This window comes from Monodon monoceros, unplaced genomic scaffold (assembly GCF_005190385.1).
Source record: "Monodon monoceros isolate NGI ecotype Baffin Bay Population unplaced genomic scaffold, NGI_Narwhal_1 Super_Scaffold_16, whole genome shotgun sequence".
NCBI lineage: Eukaryota > Metazoa > Chordata > Mammalia > Artiodactyla > Monodontidae > Monodon > Monodon monoceros.
In genome coordinates, this window is record NW_021703772.1 from 50,668,173 (window position 1) to 50,691,037 (window position 22,865).

Consider the following 22,865-nt stretch of genomic DNA (forward strand, 5'->3'; position numbering starts at 1 on the left):
TCCCTGTGACACTGGCTTTTTGAAGAGACCATTCTAGCTGCTTTGAGGGACACCACACATTCTAGATTGTTTTAAAAAAATGATTTCCTTATGATATGGTTCAGCTTGTTCTTCTATATCCTCTATTTCTGTAAAGCTGGAAGTTAGGTCTAAAACCTTGATGATATTCAGATGAAATATTTAAAAAATAACTTCACTGAGATATCTTTGACATATAAAAACGATATATATTTAAGGTGTGCAATTTCATGTTTTAATATATGTATACCTTGTGGAAAGATCACCACAATCAAGCTAAATATCTTATCCATCACCTCTACACAGTTACCGTTGTATGGTGTGTGTGTGTGTGTGTGTGTGTGTGTGTGTGTGTGTGGTGAGTAAATTTAAGATCTATCCTCTTAGAAAATTTCAAGTATATAAGATGAGACATTTTTGGCAGGAAAAATCTCACCAGTGATGTCTTTATATTAGCTCCCAATAGGCACATAAAGGCAGGTTTTGCTTGCATGAGTTTGCTATAGATCACTGGGTTAAGAGACGGTTGTCAAATCTCTATGTTGTAGAGGATATAAAGTGATTGCAAAGCAATGTGTGACGTACATGTGTAGAGCCTCATCCCACCAAACTTACTGAACATGGCTTTAGCATTCATTGATCTTTGATTAAATCAGTATTTCATTGGGGGTTTTAAAATGGTGATGAATTAGAATTCCTCCAAAAAAAAGCAAGTTAGATATTGAATTATTTCCCTTTAATTATCAATTTTCAGAGTGAAAGTTGGGAAACAGCTGTCTCTTTCAGTGGTGGCAAATGAGATTTATCTTTCACTTTTCAAACACTGTAGGGTATATAAATGTATAGCAATGGATTTTACAACGAAGTAAACAATTCTTAACAAGTCCACAGCTGATATCTTGCCATACTTTTTAAAAATGGGTTATAGTGGTAATGATTTACGGTAACAAACTCTGAACTAAGACCAACAGAGGTTTAAACAACCTTCTTCTCCTGCCTTTCTCCTTTACCAGATCCCTCCAGAGTTACATCACCAAATTATTCCCCTTGGCTGAGAGGAGAGATTATTGTATGAGTCTCTCCCTCATTCTTCTTTAGTGAATGCTCTTTATTCCTTTTTCTTCTCCCTCTTCTGCTCATACAAAAAGGGCTTCTTACAAGCACATAAAACCTACTCCTGGGAAGACATTCTGATGATTTCCATTCTTTAAACAACAATTACTGAACAGGTGCTTAATGTCAGGCATAGAGTCAACTTCTGAATCTACAAAGAGATAAAAAGCATTGCCCTTGTCTTTTAGGAGCTTATGATTCATTCTGAAGCTATCTTTTGAAGAGGAGTTAGCTGATGCTCCAAGTATAAAAGAAATAAGCTGTGGACAATCAGGAGGTCATCACAAAGATGACAGCCTTTCTTAGGAAGTGAACATAGAAAAATGTCAGTTTTAAAAAGGACATTTTCTGGATAATGAAACAGTGTTCAGCTGTTGCTAGGTTGAAGATTTAGAATTCTGTTGGCATAATGGGTCATGATCTCCTTCCCAAAAAGTTGCTATTACATTGGAGACCTAAAAATTGCTCAACCTTTGATGCCACTCTCAAAAATCAAGTTTACTGGCATGTAAAACATTTTCTATGATTGATATTATTTTTGTTTTTCAAATATAAATTTATGGTCTATTTAGTATATTATTTTGCCCTAACGTAACAGAAAAGTACCATTTCATACTACCTTTAATCCAGTAATAAGTAGTTCTTGCATTTTACCAAGATTTTTCATTTTGACAATGACAGAAAGAGATTATCCTCCTTATAACTCATGACATTTGCTTTTACTGTTCTATACTCACTTTAGGTAAAGAAATTAAAATAAGTGGCTAAATGAATCTCCAAAATCTCAAAATTCATAGATGACCATTTTATGCCATTTTCTTGTACTTCTTTTAGGCTGGTCATACCAACTTCTCTATGATTTGATTTGTAGAATAATATTGAGCATGTTTGCATTTTCCTTTTCCATTCTTTTCAGCTTGGTAAGACTTCAATGATCCAAATTTTAAAACAAAGCACATGAAAAACATTATTCTAAAATTTTGAATTGTAAAGTAAAACCTTCAGTTTCACCCATGATAATAGCTTTGGCCATTCTCTTCATAATCAGGAAGAACTGAATGAATGAATTGTGGGTATCCATTGAGGTAAAAACCTTGGCCTGTCTTCTCAGTTTTCATATAAGTATTTCAACATTACTATCTACTTAACATGAGTTAGCAACTACTTTTTTCTTTTCTTTTGGGCTGCGTGGCATGCGGGATCTTAGTTCCCCGACCAGGGATCAAACCCATGGCCCCTGCAGCGGAAGCGCAGAATCCTAACCACTGGACTGCCAGGGAATTCCCAGCAACTACTTTAATAGCAGTTATCATATGACAGCTCTTGTTCTAAGACCTTATTCACATTACTGTTATAATACTCATATCAATTAAATGGGATAAGTACTATTATTATTGTCATTTTGTAGATGAGGAAATTAAAGCAAAGAAAGCTTAAGTACCTTACCCAATGTTCTACAGCCAATTAAGTGGCAGAGCTGTGCTTTTATCTCTATCTTGTGCCACTTCCTCACACAGCTTCACATGTCAAATATATGGATATATTTATCTTAAACTCTCCATCATCTGGCCTAGCTTAGAAATGAGGTTAAGAGAGTGTTCGGTATTAATGACTGAAGGATATGCTCGTTATTTTATTGCTTTATTATTATTTTAATTTTATTCTTTATTTCAAACAATAAGAAAATTAATATTAAACCTTGACCCTCTATAAAACAACCGTCACTGCTGTGTTTGATGTCATGCCTTTTATTGATGAATGCTATAAGAAACAGCCTCATAAGCCTATCACTGTATTTGATATGGGAATGATACTAAGGACATTCTCTACTATATTACTTAGTACTGCATTATAAAGTCCTGAGTGAGAAATTTCTTTTAAAACTTAGTGGTAGGAAAGGGATTTGCTTTCAGTGATAATCCCTGCCCCTCCTTTTCAATAGTAGTTTACAATCGGTCATATTTCCCTTTTCCATTTGGTTACCAGGAATACCAAGTGTAGCTTAGTCAAATATGTATTTTAGTCAAATATGTAGACAATATTAAAAGTTTTAAGAGTAGTTTCTTACAACATTCATTTTTACATTTTATACTTTGTACTCCTCTCCTCTTTATGTCTTGGCTTCCCATTTTAGCTTATATTTTCCCTGCTCCAGATTTTAATGCACATTATAATCACTTCTGAACATTTTATGTAAGCTATCTCAAATCCGTCATGAATAAGACAGATACGATCTCATGTCCCCTAGGCCCCAGGGATGCAAAGAGGCAAAAGGCATGGTGTCTGAGCTGCATAAGATCAGACATCACATCATTGGGAATATAGCACGTAGACACAGAAGCAAATTATTAATGAGATCGAACATACTATGAGTCCCAAATGAGTGGTATAGATTAAAAAATACTATCTGAATTTTGAGTGAAGTCCAAGGAAGTTGGAAAAAACAGAAAGAAAGAGAAACTAAGTTGGCCATTGAAGAAAGGCTAGAAATTCAATAAGAATATGGGAAGAGAGGAAGACTTTTTAGGAAAGGAAAGTTTGCTGAACCAAGAAATAGAAATATGTTTTATTAAAATGACAATGGATATATAAGTATGGAAGAAGAGTATTAGCTCCCTACTCCAATATTCATTCTCCTGCTTCCCCTCAATTGCTGAACCTTAATTTTATTTCAGAGCAACCATGTAACCAGATTTTAAAAACTATGTTTTCTAGGAGGCAAGAATATACAGTGGAGAAAAGACAGCCTCTTCAATAAGTGGTGCTGGGAAAACTGGACAGCAACACGTAAAAGAATGAAATTAGAACACTCCCTAACACCATACACAAAAATAAACTCAAAATGGATTAAAGACCTAAATGTAAGGCCAGACACCATCAAACTCTTAGAGGAAAACATAGGCAGAACACTCTATGACATAAGTCACAGCAAGATCCTTTTTGATCCACCTCCTAGAGAAATGGAAATAAAAACAAAAATAAACAAATGGGACCTAATGAAACTTAAAAGCTTTTGCACAGCAAAGGAAACCATAAACAAGACCAAAAGACAGCCCTCAGAATGGGAGAAAATATTTCCAAATGAAGCAACTGACAAAGGATTAATCTCCAAAACATACAAGCAACTCATGCAGCTCAATATCAAAAAAACAAACAACCCAATCCAAAAATGGGCAGAAGACCTAAATAGACATTTCTCCAAAGAAGATATACAGATTGCCAACAAACACATGGAAGAATGCTCAACATCATTAATCATCAGAGAAATGCAAATCAAAACTACAATGAGATATCATCTCATACCAGTCAGAATGGCCATCATCAAAAAATCTACAAACAATAAATGTTGGAGAGGGTGTGGAGAAATGGGAACCCTCTTGCACTGTTGGTGGGAATGTGAATTGATACAGCCACTATGGAGAACAGTATGAAGGTTCCTTAAAAAACTAAAAATAGAACTACCATACGACCCAGCAATCCCACTACTGGGCATATACCCTGAGAAAACCATAATTCAAAAAGAGTCATGTACCACAATGTTCATTACAGCTCTATTTACAATATTCAGGACATGGAAGCAACCTAAGTGCCCATCAAAAGATGAATGGATAAAGAAGATGTGGCACATATATATAATGGAATATTACTCAGCCATAAAAAGGAACGAAACTGAGTTATTTATAGTGGGGTGCATGGACCTAGAGACTCATACAGAGTGAAGTAAGTCAGAAAGAGAAAAACAAATACTGTATGCTAACACATATACATGGAATCTAAAAAAAGAAGAAAAATAATGGTCAGAAGAACCTAGGAGCAAGACGGGAATAAAGATGCAGACCTACTAGAGAATGGACTTGAGGATACGGGGAGGGGGAAGGGTAAGCTGGGACAAAGTAAGAGAGTGGCATGGACATATATACACTACCAAACGTAAAATAGATAGCTAGTGGGAAGCAGCCGCATAGCACAGGGAGATCAGCTCAGTGCTTTGTGACCACCTAGAGGGGTGGGATAGGGAGGGTGGGAGGGAGGGAGATGCAAGAGGGAAGAGATATGGGGACATGTGTATATGTATAACTGATTCACTTTGTTATAAAACAGAAACTGACACCATTGTAAAGCAATTATACTCTAATAAGATGTTAAAAAAATAAACTGTATTACTATTTTAAAAAGAACAAAATAAAAAACTATGTTTTCCATCTCCACTTTGAAACCAAGTTCAGCTAAGTATTAAGTTTTTGGCAGTGAAATGTAAGCACAAGTGTTATGTCACTGCCTGGGACTTTTGGAAGATCTCCTTAAAGAGAAGGAGCATGTCCTTCTTTTCTCCATCTACCACCCTACTGCCCGGAAGGCCAAATAACAGTTGGAGCTCAAGTGGGCATCTTAGATCCTGTGGATAAGGGCCACACAAGCATGCAGGAGAAGAGAGCTGAAAGCAGCTTGGGCTCCTGATGCCTTCTAGCAGTTGCCAGACAGTCCCGGCCTAACCACCTCCAGATTCTCTTATGCGAGAGACTAAAGCCTGGTGAATTTGAAGGGGATCTTTTCCAAGTTGCTCTGACTCATGCTAAATGCAATTCCTCCCTGATAAAACCATTTGGCTGGAGTAGAGAATTTGTATTAAGCATAATCAAAAATTGTGTCAGAGCTAATATCCAGCAAACAAATATGGGCTTGATTACTGAAAAAAAATTTGATTGTATGTGAACTTTCAAGGAAAAGTTTCTAAGCTGTTTTATTCAGTTAATTAAACTTGTATGAACTAATTTTCTGAGTGAAACTACATGTTTTATACCAGTGAGAAATATAGAAATATATATGTAGTTTATATCTACTGTTACTATAAAAATATTTTATAAAAGGACAGAAGACACATTTAGAATAATTTTTAGATGTGCTTAAAGTTTTAATAGCAGCTAAGGAAATCAGGAATATGAGTTCAATAAAAAATATTTTTTCTTAAGTTTATAAGTACTAACTTCAGTTTAATAACTCATTTTTAATGACAATAAAAATAGAATAAAAATAGAACAACTGTATTAACTGAAACTGAAAATCTAACTAAAAGTAACTACATAAAACTGCTGTACAAAAAATTGTTTATAAAACTTAAGCATTACAATAATGTATTATGTAAAAGTCATTGAAAACTCATTATGAGGACTTGGATTTTTTTAACTAAGAATGTAATCAATATCAAGATGAATATTATTTTTTCATTATCCAATTTTGCAAGCTGAGATTTACAACTAGTCCCTTAAAACATTTTTCTTGGTCTTTGCATCTTCAAACCTGTGTAAATTAAGGAATCACTGTACTTGCTTTGAAACCCTATTAAAGAAATGCAAGGAAGATGAGAAAATATATACTTCTGAAATCTCCCAATTTGGTGGTATTTCATGTCTAAATGAGTAGAAATTTTATTTTTCACAACTGTTTGACACTTAGTTTGGAAGCCGGGTGTAACACATTCCAGGTTTCTTATGCAGGTACCACAAAAGTAAATTAATAGTACTCTGTAAAATTCCCTTCCACTTGCTGGAAAATTACCTTAGAGCATCAGATCACCAGCTGGCAGAGATACCAAGGACAGTTACGTATCAGCTAACAAGAAAATAAAGTTTCTTAGTCATCCAACTCGATGATTACAATTGGAACCAAGACTTTTGTGGTGATCAGATAATTTTCTTACTAATTTCCTAATTCTTGACTTCTCCTGATAATATTGCAGCAAACTGTTGTGAAATGGCATCAGTGGGAGTGATTAAGAATATCATACAACTAAAATTGGTTACAGGAGAAAAGAATGTTTCTTCATTTAAAAGAGTGTTATAACTAATTCCTAATTAATTAATTACCAAGCTAGACTCTTCAAGGGCTTTTAACAATTAAAATTATTCACTCTAAATCATGATCATATAAGGAACAAAATGTATAAGGTTATTATGGATGTTTCTACGTTGCAAAGCAAGGATAAATGCTAAGCCAAATCTAGGTGTTCACAAAAACAAATTTAAAATTTGATTGCTTGAACTTGTTATGCAAAGGTCACGTTTATAAAAACTATTTGCATAGCAGAGCTGCTATTTAGGGAAGATGTAAAACAAACTCATAACTCGTAGATGGTCTTAGACTTAAGAAAGGAAGAAAAGACTTGGCAAAATCACTATAAATCAGCTTTACCATATTTATAGAAGTTTTTGCTCCAATATAAACTTCAAAATTTAAAGACATATTATCAAGATAAATACCTAAAAGTGAGCTTTATCCAGTTTCATGCTAGAAATCATACCTTGAGTAACTGGAAAGAAATATTTAAAATGAAGTACCCATAATTCACCTCTTATTCCTTGTATCATAGCATTTATACATGGCATATGTTATTGTACAAAATAATATATATTTAGAATGTAAAATAAACAGAAATTTTTGTCCTCTCTCCTATTATTTCCTATCTTGCTTCTTTCTTTTCCTTTTAACTTTTGTGTATAGAAATATTGACAACTAGGAAGTTTCCCAGATTTACATGAAATATAACTTCAAAAATTACATTATTAGAAAGTGTTAGGACAAAACTGTAGCAGATAAATAGCTATTGGAAATGAATTGATTTAAAACAGGAGAAATTTAACAAAAGGTTCTGACCAAGATTGGTTATGATTCAAAGAAGGGAGAATGTAGAAGTGGGATATAAAGGAAAATTTGTGGATGGAATTAACGGCCTGTGTAAAAACAAGTCAGTGTTTTTAAACTTTAAGTTTAAATTAAAGTAAGAATGTCAAGTAGAAGATCTGGAAGCTACCTTGAACCATCCTTATAATGCTCTTACAGCTCACTCAAATCACTGAGCTCTGAAGCACCCTGTACTCACAATTCTACATTTGTGTATCCTACATCTGCAGGGCTGACCCAACTTCCTCCCTCTCTCTTCTTTTCATTAGTGACATTTGCAAATGAGGGCTTCTCAGAGGGTGGTTACTGGGGTGAAGTGGTACCTGGAACCCACTTTCTACAAAGAGTGGATCATGCTGCTGACTTGTTTCACTGGGAGAAAGGAAGACTAAGGTGAAAATATGTCAGCTGTCTTCAACTCCTTGAAGAGCTTTTACTAATATTCAAATGGATTGTTCCATGTTGTTTCAGAGAGAAATAACTAGAATAATAAATGAGATTTTGACTATTATAAATAACATTTGAACCATCAGATTTTTTTTTCAAAAGAAGAACAGTCTCCCTTATAAATAGTGAGTTTCTCATCACCAAGAGTGGTTAAACCAGGCATATAGAAGGTAGATTGTAACAGATGGCTGTTGAGTATGAGTCTTTGATGCTGTGCTTTTTATGTATACTGTATGTCATCAGTCAGTATAAGAATCCCTATCATTTCCTCATCACCCCTCTTTGCCACCAAGCTATGGTCTCAGTGCTAATGTGTTACTACTTCTCTCCACCTACAGGCTACTTTCCAGTCACTGGCCACCCCCTACCTGCACAAAGGGTAACCACTATTTTGTTTCTTAAAAATATAGATTAGATTTGCCTGTTTAAAAAACATCTAAATGGAATAATTCAATATGAACTCTTTTGTGTTTGGCTTTTGCCCAATGATATTTGTGAGATTCATTCATGTTGTAGATTATTCATTCTAATTCTTGTACAGGGTTTCACTGTGTGAATAGCCTATACTTTATCTATTGTACTGTTGACAGGAATTTGTGTAGTTTCCAGTTTGGGGCTGTTTGAATAATGCTTTAATGATCATTCCATTAAAGTTTTTGTTGTTGTTGAACATATGCATGCATTTCTATTGAGAATATACCTAGGAGGGGCTTGCTGAGTCAAGGAGTATAAGTATGTTCAGCTGAAGCAGACACTGCCACATAGTTTGCCAAAGTGATTGTATCAGTTTACACTCTCACCAGCAATGTCTGAGAATTCTAGTTGCTCTGTATCTTTGCAAACATTTACTATTGTCAGTATTTGTAATTTTAGCTGTGCTAATGGATGTTTTGTAGTCAGAGTGATCTTTTTATTTTTTATTTTTTTCTCATAAAGCTAAAACTATTAAAAATTTTCATTTTTTTAAACATCTTTATTGGAGTATAATTGCTTTACAATGCTGTATTAGTTTCTGCTTTATAACAAAGTGAATCAGCTATACATATACATATATCCCCATATCTCCTCCCTCTTGGGTCTCCCTCCCACCCTCCCTATCCCACCCCTCTAGGTGGTCACAAAGCACTGAGCTGATCTCCCTGTGTTATGCGGCTGCTTCCCACTAGCTATCTATTTTACATTTGGTAGTATATATAAGTCCATGCCACTCTCTCACTTCGTCCCAGTTTACCCTTCCCCCTCCCCATGTCCTCAAGTCCATTCTCTACGTCTGCGTCTTTATTCCTGTCCTGACCCTAGGTTCTTCAGAACCATTTTTTTTTTTAGATTCCATATATATGTGTTAACATATGGTATTTGGTTTTCTCTTTCTGACTAGAGTGATCTTTTTAAAACCATAAATAAGATGACATCTCTTCCCTTCTTGAACAGCCCTGCAGTGCCTTCTAATTTCACCTAGAATAAAATCCAATCTTGTTGTGGCTTATAGACCTCTGAATGATATAATCCCTGCCCATCTCTTATTTCATTTTATATCACAATCTCCCTTTTTCTCAAGATTCTAGACTCATAGACTTTATTCTGTCTTTTGAAAATTACAAACTATGTCTCACTTTAGAATTTTACACCAGGTTTTAATCCCAGATTTTTACTTATCCAGTTTATTGACATTTTAATTCTAATGTTATAATTTTTAAAAAGCTGATTATTTAGGCAGAAATAAGGAGACCAAACATGATTTGAAATCTCACTTTGATTGGGGTATAGTATCAAAGTTTGGGAACAGTGAGATTTAAAATCACAATTTTGTCTTCCCTCTGGATTTAGGCTTAGGCTTTGTTGTCAGTGAGAATCAATCAGAAAGTGTTGCCCAAGCAAGAAGAGAAAACTCTCTTCAACAGCGTTTTGGAGTCACTGGAGTAGAAGTGCTGATATTGACTCAAGCCTACTTTCTGATCTGCATAAATTCCTTTTCCAAACAGAGATAGGAGGAAGAGTGCATTTTCCTCTGTGGAAGACTACATGGTATGAGCATTGACAGTTTAAATACTGTACACTGTGATTTACTGAGAAATGGAAAGCACATCTATCATTTTTGGAAATCCTTTCTCTTCAGCATGGCTCTTATATCTTGTCATGCACTATGAAAGAACTGTTGGCCATTTCACTTTTACTATTTTCTTTGTCAGCATTCTGAAATTTTAATTGATTACATATTTGTTGAAAAGAAAAGATTGACAAGATCTTGTACCTTTCACCTCTTATAACAGTACTGGTTTTATAGGGATTTAAGGCAATTATGACTGTAGTATTATTTATTATGCTAGAAGTATAATAATTAATGATTATAAAAGCTTAACTTTTTGTGTTTTTTGTATTACTGAGAACTAGTAAAGAGTTAAATAGGGAAAGAGAGTGGCAAGTAATACAAATATTAAATAAGCACATTAGGTATGTAAGTTTGGAAAGACAAATATATTCTTTTTGAGTCAACAAATATTAATAAAATCTAAATTATAAAACAATAATAGATATTAGATTATATTATAATTCTAACCTTTGTAGACTCATTTGGTGTGCTTGCCTCATAAAAAATACTTGTCTAACTGTTTCATGTTTCTTTGAAAACTCTTCGCATCTAGTGAGAATGAATTAACAGAAGGATGCTGACCTTGTCTCTTCAAAATTCACAAGGAAGAAAAGTCCTACAAAATTATATAAAATATCAGTGATAAATTATCTTCAACTCAAACATAAAAAAGAAAAATATTAAGAAGAGTGTTAGAGAAAAATGGGACATCCAAAACACATTTTGTACTTACTAATGAAACTTCAAAACAAGAGATTTTAAAACAACAATTTAAAAAGAAAAGCTCAAAGTTTTGTGGCTATGGAAGTTAAGAATTTCAATAGAAATTGTGTTGAAATGATTGTTACAGGCTGCCAGCCATTTTCAGTAGTTGATAATGAAGCCTTTTAAAGATTTGCTTAAGCTATGAAACGTTAGCATAAAATTCTCTCTAGGAAATATGCTACTGAAAAACTCTTTCCTGAATTATATTCTTCAGTGCATAGAAAAGTTTAGATACATTATTAAGTGGACACGTTGAAGTAAGACTCTATGTATACTGACTGCAGGAACAATCTAGAGATGACAGTGCTGAGAAATTATTCTCAGACAATAATATAAAAATTTAGGAAACTGATGACTAGATTTTTAAATAACCTGAAGTAGTAAATATTTTTGATAAAATTTTATTTATTCATATATACAGATGCTTTTTTCATGATGATGATATTTGGCTTTGAGTGAATATTAATTCTAACACTCAGCTTTGAGAAAACATATATTTACTGTATGACCAGTATTTATATATTCATTAATAATATGAATGTACTAATAGTCTGAGGATTTTAAGTACAAGCCTACAATATTAAGTACATAGTAAATTAAGTGTATTACAAAATGAACAGAGAAATGGAAATTTAAAAAGGCTGAGTTAAAGATGATATAAAAAATATTTTTAAATGTCAGCTAATTATCATGGTTTCTTAATATCATTAGGTAATATTTTAAGAAATAAAATTAGGGCAATACATTCATCATAAATAAAAGTTAATGTAAATCCATCTTATAAATAGTCTTCATAGGGCTTCCCTGGTGGCGCAGTGGTTGGGAGTCCGCCTGCCGATGCAGGGGACACGGGTTCGTGCCCCGGTCCGGGAAGATCCCACATGCCACAGAGCGGCTGGGCCCGTGGGCCGTGGCCGCTGGGTCTGCGTGTCCGGAGCCTGTGCTCCGCAACGGGAGAGGCCACAGCAGTGAGAGGCCCACGTACCACAAAATAAATAAATAAATAAATTAAAAAATAGTCTTCATAATTTCAAATTTTCAAAGGGCTGATTAGACTGTCATCATTTAAAATTCCTACTGTGGCTATTGAAGAGCACTTCCTAATAGGAGAAGGGTCAACTTCCTCCATTTCTTACTGTTTGCTCTTGCTTGCATTATTATTATATTATTAATCTTTAATTTATTTACAGGAATATTTTTAAGCCATTTCTACATTTTCTGAGAATGATACAATTAACACTATAAAATAATCTGCAAATCAATTTAACTGTTTACAAGTAAACTATGAAGGGTTAAAATATTCTGGTGGCTTGAGATTCTGTTCCTCTCTCACTACCCAAAGCCAAATTATCTTTAGAGCTCAACCTCATTACCATGCTTTCTTTTGGTTATGGTCTTTGGTGGGAACCTTTAAGATGATTTAAAAAGATACTTATTTCCCAAGGATTCCCTTACTCTATGTTTGTAGATACTATTTCAAATAATTTTAATGTAGTCAGTTCTGATTTCTTTTATTTAAAGGAATAACAATTTTGTAGTTGGAAAGGATTTTTAGATCAAATGTATGTCAACCCCCTATTTGATTTCCTTCCAATAAGTTAGTTTTAATTTTTTTTCCCTCTTTAATTTTCTAATGCTTCTGTCTTTCAGTTATTCAATATCTAGCTGAGAGTACACTGCCTTATTTTTAAGTCAAAACAATGCTACACTCAAAGAATATTACCTTTAAAAAATTCCTGGTAATTAATAATGACATTTCAAACACTTCCTTTGTTTCGAACATATTTTGGCAAATATTTTCTCAGTGCAAAGTATATTCATTCTCAATACATGCATGTTTTTAAATGGTAAAGAAAGGGTTATATGATTTTCAAGATAGTCATTTTTTTCCACTGCACTATAACATAGAAGACATTTTTTAAAAAACTGGATAATTTGCATGAAAAAGAGTTAATTTACATATATAAGAATTTACTAGTTATGGTAAGTGGCATCCACATGGATTAGAAATAATTTATTTTATTGTAGTTCTTGAAATCTTGATTCTATTATCTTACTTCTATTATCAAATGCTCTGAGCACCTTGACAAAACATTCACCAGCAGTGTGTTTGAATAATGTAATGAACTCAGCATGGAAATTTGTTTCCTGTGATTTGAAAGAAACTTCACAAATACCTTTGGTTAAGGCTCAGTTTATTGTCCAGAGGGCTTTGTATCAACTAAAAGCTCTGAAGTCAGGGAAACAATTACTGTGAGCATTACTGAAATTAAATTTGCCATACAAGTCATTGCCCAGTTGTGATGTCAGGTAACAGATGACATTTGTTCACATTACTTTACATGAGTGTTACAAAACAGATAGCATTGACAAGGCTTTACAGATTATTTAATATTTCAAGTGTTTCTCTGTTTATACTTTTGAAAGGATATCTTGAAATCCTAACAGAATATCTATGAGATTATGCACATTCTTTGCAAGGAATTTCTTTCAAATTTTATGATGAATTATGGCTAATGGAACATTTATTTTGCCAAATTACATCCTGAAACCAGATTTTTCTATAAGATGGCAGAAAGAAGACTTCTAAGGCAGCTATCCAACACTGAAAGATGATACCTCGGAAGGTAATAATAATAACGGCGTGAATAAAAATAATAATACTATCAATCATTTATTGAGGAGTTACTATGTGTTGAGCACTGTGCCGAGTGCTGCACATGACTTATTTCATTAGTATAACACTATGCATTAAGCAGTAATATTATTTCCATTTTACAGATTAAGACTCTGAAACTCTGAGAATAAAGTTAAATAACTTGCCAAAGTTCATATGAGTGGAAGTGATGGAATAGGAATTTAAATCTAGGTCTGCTTAATTCCAGAGCCCACGCTCTTAACCACTTCGCTAGATACATCATCCCTGGAGATGTTCAAGCCTAGTCCAGAAGATGGCTTGGCAAGAATATGCTAGAAAGGCTTCCAATATCAGCTGGATGGTTGAACCAAGTGAATTAAAACTTTCAAACCCTGAGAATCTGTGATTCTATGTTTATATCAGTAACAAATGTATTTTTATGTACCTTTAAACTTCAGAAGAAGAATCGTGACTAGAGTTTCATCAAAGATGGATTTAAAATCAGTTTTAATTTAAAACACTAAAAAGGAATATGAAATAGTTTAGAAAACTTGGTTCCAAAACAAATGTTCTCTTCAAACTGTGGGTTAAATTTAGTCAAAGAAAAATGGTGCAATGCCTTGCTTCAGGACTTTGTATCTCATCTAAATGTTGAAGTTCCATCTCCACTGGCCTCCCTGCCTGAGACTAATCTCAGTGTGCCACTCGTCCCCGTTCATGTCAGTCGCCACAGAAAGCCCTGGATTTCTGGGCCAGTCGATCTTCACTAAAATCCTGATATTATTGACCTCTTGAATGGTCCCTTTACCTTCTTGCTCTAGTGGAAATTGGCCTCTCCCAAAAGGGCCTCCCTGCAGGGCTTCCCTGCAGCCTTCTCACGTGATGGTTGCTTTTTATTCTATAGTTCTTATACAGGTGGACTTGAAGACGGGGATGGACATCCTCTTTGTCCCTCATTGCTGTTTTCAGATCATTCTTTTTCTATCCTCTCTAAAACTCTGAATTCCATACCAAATTGCCCACTGCTTCTCCTTATTGCTGTTATTAACTAATTCACGGGACACCCCCAACCCCCTATTCTCTATTATTTTAGTTTCTGGCTCACCATCACTTTCCCTAACATTGTGACATTATTGGTAAAGATGAAGACCACAATAATTGGCCTCCCATTTCTTTGATTGTCTCTTCTCCAATGATCTATCCTCCACACTACTTCAGCCACCTACAGTCATTGTCTAAAGACTCTTCTCCTTCTTATCCTGCTCTGCGTTTTCTCTCCTCTTCTCCCCTCCATCCCCAGCTGCAACTGTGTTATTCATCACCTTATGAAAGACTATGCAATTTAATTTATTATGCTTTTCTTTGTTTCTGCCCAGGTAGAATGTAAATTCCTCAAGACCAGAGATTTTTAAAAAAACTGATTGCAGGAAATGTTGTCTAGTTATTTTTCAAATCTTTCTTCTTCCCTGGGCACACAGGTAGACTATATTTCCCAACTACCCTTATGATTTGTTTCTGGCTAATGAAACATGAATGAAGTGATATGCACCATTTCGAGTCCTAACCTCCATGTTCTCTTTCTTCCCCCATCTGCTCTGTGGATACAGAGAATCCAATCAATGACTGATGCTCTCTCTAGGGTAGTGGAGCCACAAGACAGTAATAACCTGGGTTCCTGAATCACCTCCTGATGGCAGCTCACCAAACATACTCCCTGATCTTTTACCTGACACAGAGGTAGGGTTCTATTGTGTTAAGCCTTGAAAACTGTTGGGTTGTTGTAGCAGTAATAGCTATTCTGAATCATACAATGATATATCTCAAGCACCTGGATTGTGACTGAAGCATGGTAGTTCATTAACAGATGCATTTTTCCTTTATTCTTCAATATAATGGAATTAAAGACCTCAAAACCACTAGTACCTGCTTAGCTAGTGTTTCAAAACTAGTTATATACTAAGCTTAACAGACAGTATAGCTTGGTTAGAACTGCCCTGAATTCTGATGAGCTATGCCAAGAGAGCAGTTGCCCAGGACATTATTTCCCTGGAAAACCAGGTCTTACTCTAGCTGTAACAACAGAATAGAAATGCTAGTGAAATACTCAGTGAACTAATCTATTCCAGACTAAGTTATTTATTTATTTATTTATTGGTACTTAAAACCTTTGTTTAGTGCTCAAGACATTTCTGATGTACTGGGGAAGACCAATTCAACTGGTTATTCATCATTCTCACATTTACTTTCTTTATTTATAGTACAAGTTCTCTATATGCCGAACAGAGCTGAAGCCCTATTTTAATGCCATCTTATGATTCTCTTAGATAATTGAGGTCAGAAATATACTGCTTCTTTTCTAGGAATCTCCAGGATTTACCAAACATTTACCAAAAATGTTTCTCTTTTTATTCACAAATGGATGAAAAATCTGATGACTTTGAATGTATAAATAAAAAGTTGCCAGGAAAAAGCCAACCAAGATATAAAGATAACACATAAATTCATAATATAAGGCTTTCTGTCTGATTTCATGTGTACAGCAACTTGCTTACCTTAACCAAATGTTATTATTTGCCCTAATGAAATTATATAACACAGACAGCACAAACTGTTTAATAACCCTGCCCATAAATAGCATGAACCCACACACACAAATACTTCAAGAAACATCTCATTGAAAGAACCCTAATAACTTGGAGAATAAAGAAAAATAATATACCCTAGAAATACTATTGTTGCTTCTCTTTTCTGTATTATACGTCTATTTAAATTGAAACAGAGTTCCTCAGTTTTGCCCTTGACTATACTGAATGATTTGTAGCAATAATATAAATCTAGACTGAAAAAGGCATTTGTTTTTCTATTTAAGTACACAATTTGATGATATTTAGAGACATTTGCCAGAGATCTGCAAATCATATTTTGATTTCCTAATTCACTCTTTTCTTCTGCCATATGCTATACATTCTATGTATAATACAATACATGTTGCTGATTATCTTACCATTAATTCCTGACTTATGTTTAACAGGTGACTTTTAAATAGCCTGTGTTCTTTCAGAACTGTTTGTTTTGTGTCTTTCTAGATTATTAGTAATATTTATAATTTTAAAGAAGCAAAATCTGAATTAATAGAAACATAGCTCTGGTTTACAAGTTAAAGTAGAAGACTATCTTGGGTTTGGTGTTATAATTTTTTCAGGATTAGAAGATATTTATATTTTAAAAAATCTTTAGAAATCAATAAGAATTGATTTAGATTCAATTTTAGAAAATCAATTTTAGAAAATCTTTGGAAATCAATAAAAATTGATTGTGTTATATTTTTTTCAAGATTTTTCTTGAAAAGGCTATTCAAATATATTTCTAATGCTTTTTGAAACACTTTTCCCCCCAAAGAATACGTTTCTCAAGGTATTATGAAACACTGATTATTTAAGGATTCAAAACTTCTATAATCCAAAGTGTATTATATTTGAGAACTTCAAAGTAGCTTATAAATATTAATTTCTTTTATAATGTATACAAGTATACAATTATCTTCACTGTATATTATAAGCTGTATAAGCTGGGTTTAAGATCTTTAACACATCTCTTGTTAGTCTTGTAAATTGTGATTTTAGGAAATGTTTAGTTGGTTATCCCCATGGAACATCCCTCCATTGCAGGAGTGGTCTGCAAACATTTAGAGAACATGTACTGGTCAGTTTTTCCATTGTGGAGTTGCTATTTGACCTTGGCATGACCTATCTGAGGGAACCCAGAACCACAAGTGGAATCTGGTTCCAAGTGGGAAAAATATCTTATAATAGTGTGCATGAACTAGGAAAATTACCAAAGAGTCCTAAGCTATCCCAGATGGAAGTTTAGTCACTGGGAAAAAGAATTTCATCCACAAAGGTGGAAATCCTTAATTTTGGGGAAATGCTACAGCACCCTTATTTTTAAAAATCCCTAAAAATTCAAAGAGAAGCAGCATCTGCCTCCTTGGTCTGCGTGTGCTTTTGAATAAGCTCCCTAGTGTATCTTTGACCTCAGCACAGTTTACTGAGAGCAGTTGACAGGCACAGATTTGGGCCCACATTTTCCTAATCTGCCTTCCAAATTCCTTCTTGCATTTTGCTTGGTCGTATCCTGTGCACTTCAACTTGGCATTTCAGCATTTGTCACTGATCCTATTTTAAAAATCAAGCTTGCCGTTGTTCTGGCTCAGGTACTTTAAAAACAAAAACTGAAAAGCAACGAACGATATAGGAGGTCTTGGGAAAGAAGGCAAAGCCAGCTATTTCCTGTTAATGAGTTGAATGTGGAACATAGGTTTCTTCAGGCTCTGGTCTCATCTTCTGTCCATTATTTCTCCTCTGATGTCTGAGCAAATATATCAATTGACTTATGATGAGAATAAAGGCAAATTCCCTTTCCAAATTTCAGGGAAGTTCTTTGGGAAAAATGTAAAATTAGGAAAGGTGATAACTTTATTTTAAATTTGAGATGAGAATTAAATGGTACAGAAGCCTGATCCTAGGAGAAATTGTGATATTTGTTTTAGGGCAAGCCATTCCCATTTCTACATCCCTCTCTCAGTCCCCACTTCCCTGATCCTCAAATACTGCTGCGATAAGCATTGTTATTTAACTTTCTTGAAGGTCCCTCTTCTTCAAAACTTACTTAACCTATGTACTAACGTCTAAGAGAGCTGGAACTCATTAGTTGATCAACTAATTCATGCAAAGTATTGAAGAGTAACTGATAAATGTATTAGCTTTTAATTTTAAATAAGCAACACTGATGCCCTTTATCCTAATCATAGAAATTTTGGGATCTGTGACAGGCCATTTCTGAGGGTCTTTTTGGTTAGAGTGGGTCTTCCCGTAGCTGTCAAATCACATTGCATAGGCAACAGCCTTAACCTGCTTACATGCAAATGAATGTAGACCTATTTGGTTTTTTCAGGATGTTTGTCTAGGCACACTTCCTGTGCAATCTAAAGAGTCTGACAAGTGTCTGTATGGATTATGTATTTTAGTTAGCCCTTCCTGGGTGTGTAGGTAGAGCACGCCTGGTTGATAAAAACATCTTACATGAAATAAATTCTAATGCTCTTGATTAATTAGTTCTTGCCTAGAGTCCTCTCATTAAGCAAATATCCTATGCTCATGGTCAAAGTCAGGAAGACATAAGATGGAGGGTTAAATCATATCAACCTCAGTTGGTTTCCTGTGACTTTGCTTTTCTCTTCTTTTTTGGAGGAGAGATCCATTTTAGGAGATGACAGTCCTACTAGGCAGATATGGACAACAAGAGGTGCTAGATTAGAAAGGGTAGGCTGGACATTTAGAAAAGATTTACAATGGGATGGAAACCCTAGCACTTGATGTACAAATGCCTTTATATTTTGCAAATGCAATTATTGACCAGGGCTCTCTATGAGGCCTTTTTTGTTGAATCCTATTTTCACATCTATTTACTCCCAATAATCTCTCATAATGTACTTTCAACTTGCTTTTTTCCCCTTAATTTTACAATGTGAGTTCACCTACAGAAGAAGTCCCAACTATAGTTAGTTGAAAGTATCTGTTAAAGATGTGATCATAAAAGTGATGTGCAAGTAACCATATTGGTGGAATCTCAATTTGGGGGTAAAAACATGAAATGGATAAATTTTTCAATAACTTCTACTACTCTTTCAATAGCAGTTCTTTCAAGTTACCCATTTTTCTTGCTGGTTAGTGGGCTTCCTTGATAACATTTCAGTTAAATTACATAACATTCTTTCATTTACAGTTAATAAAACATTTCATTTTGGTTATTAACACATCTTTCTTCTCCACACTTGTTCCTCTGGTATTGGTTTGGTGAGGAGGGAAAGGGAAGAGATTTGTCTTTATAGCAACCGTGCACAGCAAGTTGGCTATATGCTCCTTGGTTGATTGTAACTTTTGCTTCTAGACGAGAACCACCCCTTATGTATGGTGGTTAAATTACTCATTTGTCTATTGCTAGCTGTGACTTCCACCTGTATGGTTGGCTTTTGAGTGCTGGCACTCTTGTGGTATGTCCAGTTGTTGGTTCTCCACAGGGCCTGATAATGGCCTCCTGATATGCTGCCCGCTAATACGGAATAACTGTCATAGGCACAACCTCTTCTTACCTCTCACAGCAGGTGGACGACCTATAATGCCTTGCTTCTGGCACACTCTGTGGATAGGTGTACCTGTTGGAGGGGGGATCAGCAAAATGGTTTTGCTGTGTCACCTTCTCCCTTGTCTTGCTATACTGCAGAGATCCTTGGGCATTCTTGCAACAGACTTGATGGGAATGCAAGCTGTCCTCCTGGCACTTCTGGCCACTGATCTTCCACTTCTCTCCTGCCCCTTCTCTATACCCCAGGTGCTTTGCTTCTCAGGAGCTCAGCCACTGTCAGATAAGAGATGATTACCAGTTCTTGCTTTAGTAGCAACAGGAGACAGTTTGAATACTCCTTTCTTGTTGGAAAGATAGAGCCAGAGGACCAATTCTAATGACTTTCCTCAGCCACAGAAAGGATGTGGGGAGGAATGGTTGTTTTCCACCAACTCTATAGCGCTCCAAAAGGTCAATTCTTACTTGCTTCCAGTCCTTCCTTTATATCTCTATGTGGTAAAAGTCACCAAACTAGTATGGTCTCTGCCACTCACTAACTACATTATGTAATTACACTAATAACTGGCATAAACTGGTCTTAGAATAAATACAATCAACTCTTTTTTTGTGTGTGGTACGCGGGCCTCTCCCGTTGCAGAGCACAGGCTCCGGACGCGCAGGCTCAGCAGCCATGGCTCACCGGCCCAGCCGCTCCGCGGCATGTGGGATCTTCCCGGACCGGGGCACGAACCCGTGTCCCCTGCATCGGCAGGCGGACTCTCAACCACCGCGTCACCAGGGAAGCCCCCAATCAACTCTTGGTGAGAACATAAATTGGAGTGTAGGGACAGAAGCATTGATTCCTGGAAAGAGGACTACCAGCTCTGACCTTTCACTGTGCCATAGGTGTCAGTATGTTTTATGGAGGAATGCAAAGCTTTTATGAATCTGACAAGTCTGTTAACGGAGGTGAGTTAGGGAGCTTTCACTGTAAAGTATGCTATTTGCATCGTAAAGCAGCTTTATGAACCTGAGGTTGAATGGCCTGATCCAAACTTTCCAGCTAATTAGTCATCATTAGGACATGAAATCAGATCTTCTGACTTTTTTTGTAGGGCTCTTTCTACTATAATACTTGCATCCATTAGGGCTCAGTCAGGAAAATAGAAATCATTCTAGATCTTTCAAACAGAATGATTTATTAGAGGAAACCTATTTACATTAGCCATGAAAGAGACAAGACAGTGAACAGGGAAGAGTGAAACAACTGAGAGGATAGCAATCGCAGGGAGGTGCTACCATTTCTAGAGCTAGATCTGTTACCAGAGCCCATGTGGTGAGGGCTATGACTAGGGCAGGGGTTGCTCAGCAGAAGCAGGGATCGCTCAGCAGAAGCAGGGATCACAGACATGGGTGCTGGAGTCTTGGAAAAGGTGCAGCCATTTATCAGAGAAGCCAACCAAGGCAGAGAGAGACATATCTGGCTCCTTCCTTCATCCTATCCTTCATTCTTCTACTTGTATCTCTCCTCCCTTTTCTGATATTTGCTTTTTTGGAAATAGGTATGTGGTAATCCTGATAGTATTACTTAGGGAAATATGTAGCTATGAACTAAGAAAAAACATGGCATGTCTAATAACATAGCTCTAAAGGGGCATAATTAAAGGATTAAAAAGAAGCAAACTCCCAGTAAGATAATTAGTAATACTTAATTATTATATAAACAATAAATATATTATTCACAATAGCCAAAACACGGAAACAACCTAAGTGTCCATTGATGGGTGGATGAATGGATAAAGATAATGTGGTGTGCATACATACATATATATATATATATATACACACACACACACACACACACAATGGAATATTAGGAAATCTTGCCATTTGCAACAACATGAATGAACCTTCAGGGCACCATGCTAAGTGAAATAAGTCAGGCAGAGAAAGACAAATATGATATGATATCACTTATATGTAAAATCTAAAAAAGCTGGACTCCTAGAAACAGAGAGTAGAGCAGTGACTGTCAGGCGCTGGAGGGTGGGGAAATGGGGAGATATTGGTCAAAGGGTACAAAGTTCCAGCTGTAAGATAAATAAGTTCTGAGGAAAAATAAATATTACACAAATAGTAAATGCTAAAATTAGACATGGTCATTGTGCCATTTATTGTTTTATCCTCATCTCACCTTTTACTGTAATTACACCTCTTTGTTTTTTCCTATTACAGGAAAGGGAGAAAAATAAAGAGGAAGAAGAACCAGAAAGAGAAAAGGGGATGGGAATCATCAGAGAGACAAATGTGGAGAGAATCAAGAAGGCACAGACAATACAGGCAGAAAAGCAAGGCTAGTAACTGCCGTTATAGATTAAAATATTGAAACAATACTACATGTACAGCATTTTAATGGACATTCTCCCCACTTGAATGAGAAGAAGGAGAAGGGATTGGGAATGGGAAAGAATATATATCAAACAAACCCACCTCCTACTGCATTATTTTCAGCTGACCTTGATTTCTTGCCACCAGAGTAGGTTCCACAGATGTTTAATTTTCTGAGCTAGTAGTATGTTTTAATGAATATTGTACACAACGTTTTTTCTTATGACTTAAACTCATCTAGACTCAAGAGCCTAAGTCTGGACAGCAGAAAGAAGCATAAACAGTAAAAGGAAGCATCTATCTTCCTATAGAAGAGAAAATGCTTAAAAGTTGACCATAAACAGGGGAAAGAAACCAGACAACTGTATTGTGGTTCAGTTCTTTTTGTTTACTCGTTACTGTCAGGGCTAGTCTAGCTGCCCCTCTGGGCAATTTGCTCTGCTTTAACTTTGTCAGTTTCTATTCATCACCTAGCTCTTATCTCCAATTATGGTCAGGTAATTGTTTGTCACCTCTTATCTCCACTTGAAAATGTTTATATGTCGATAGTCCTGTAACTTTAAACAGGTCACCAATTTTTAATAAGGTTAGGGTTCTTTTTATTTT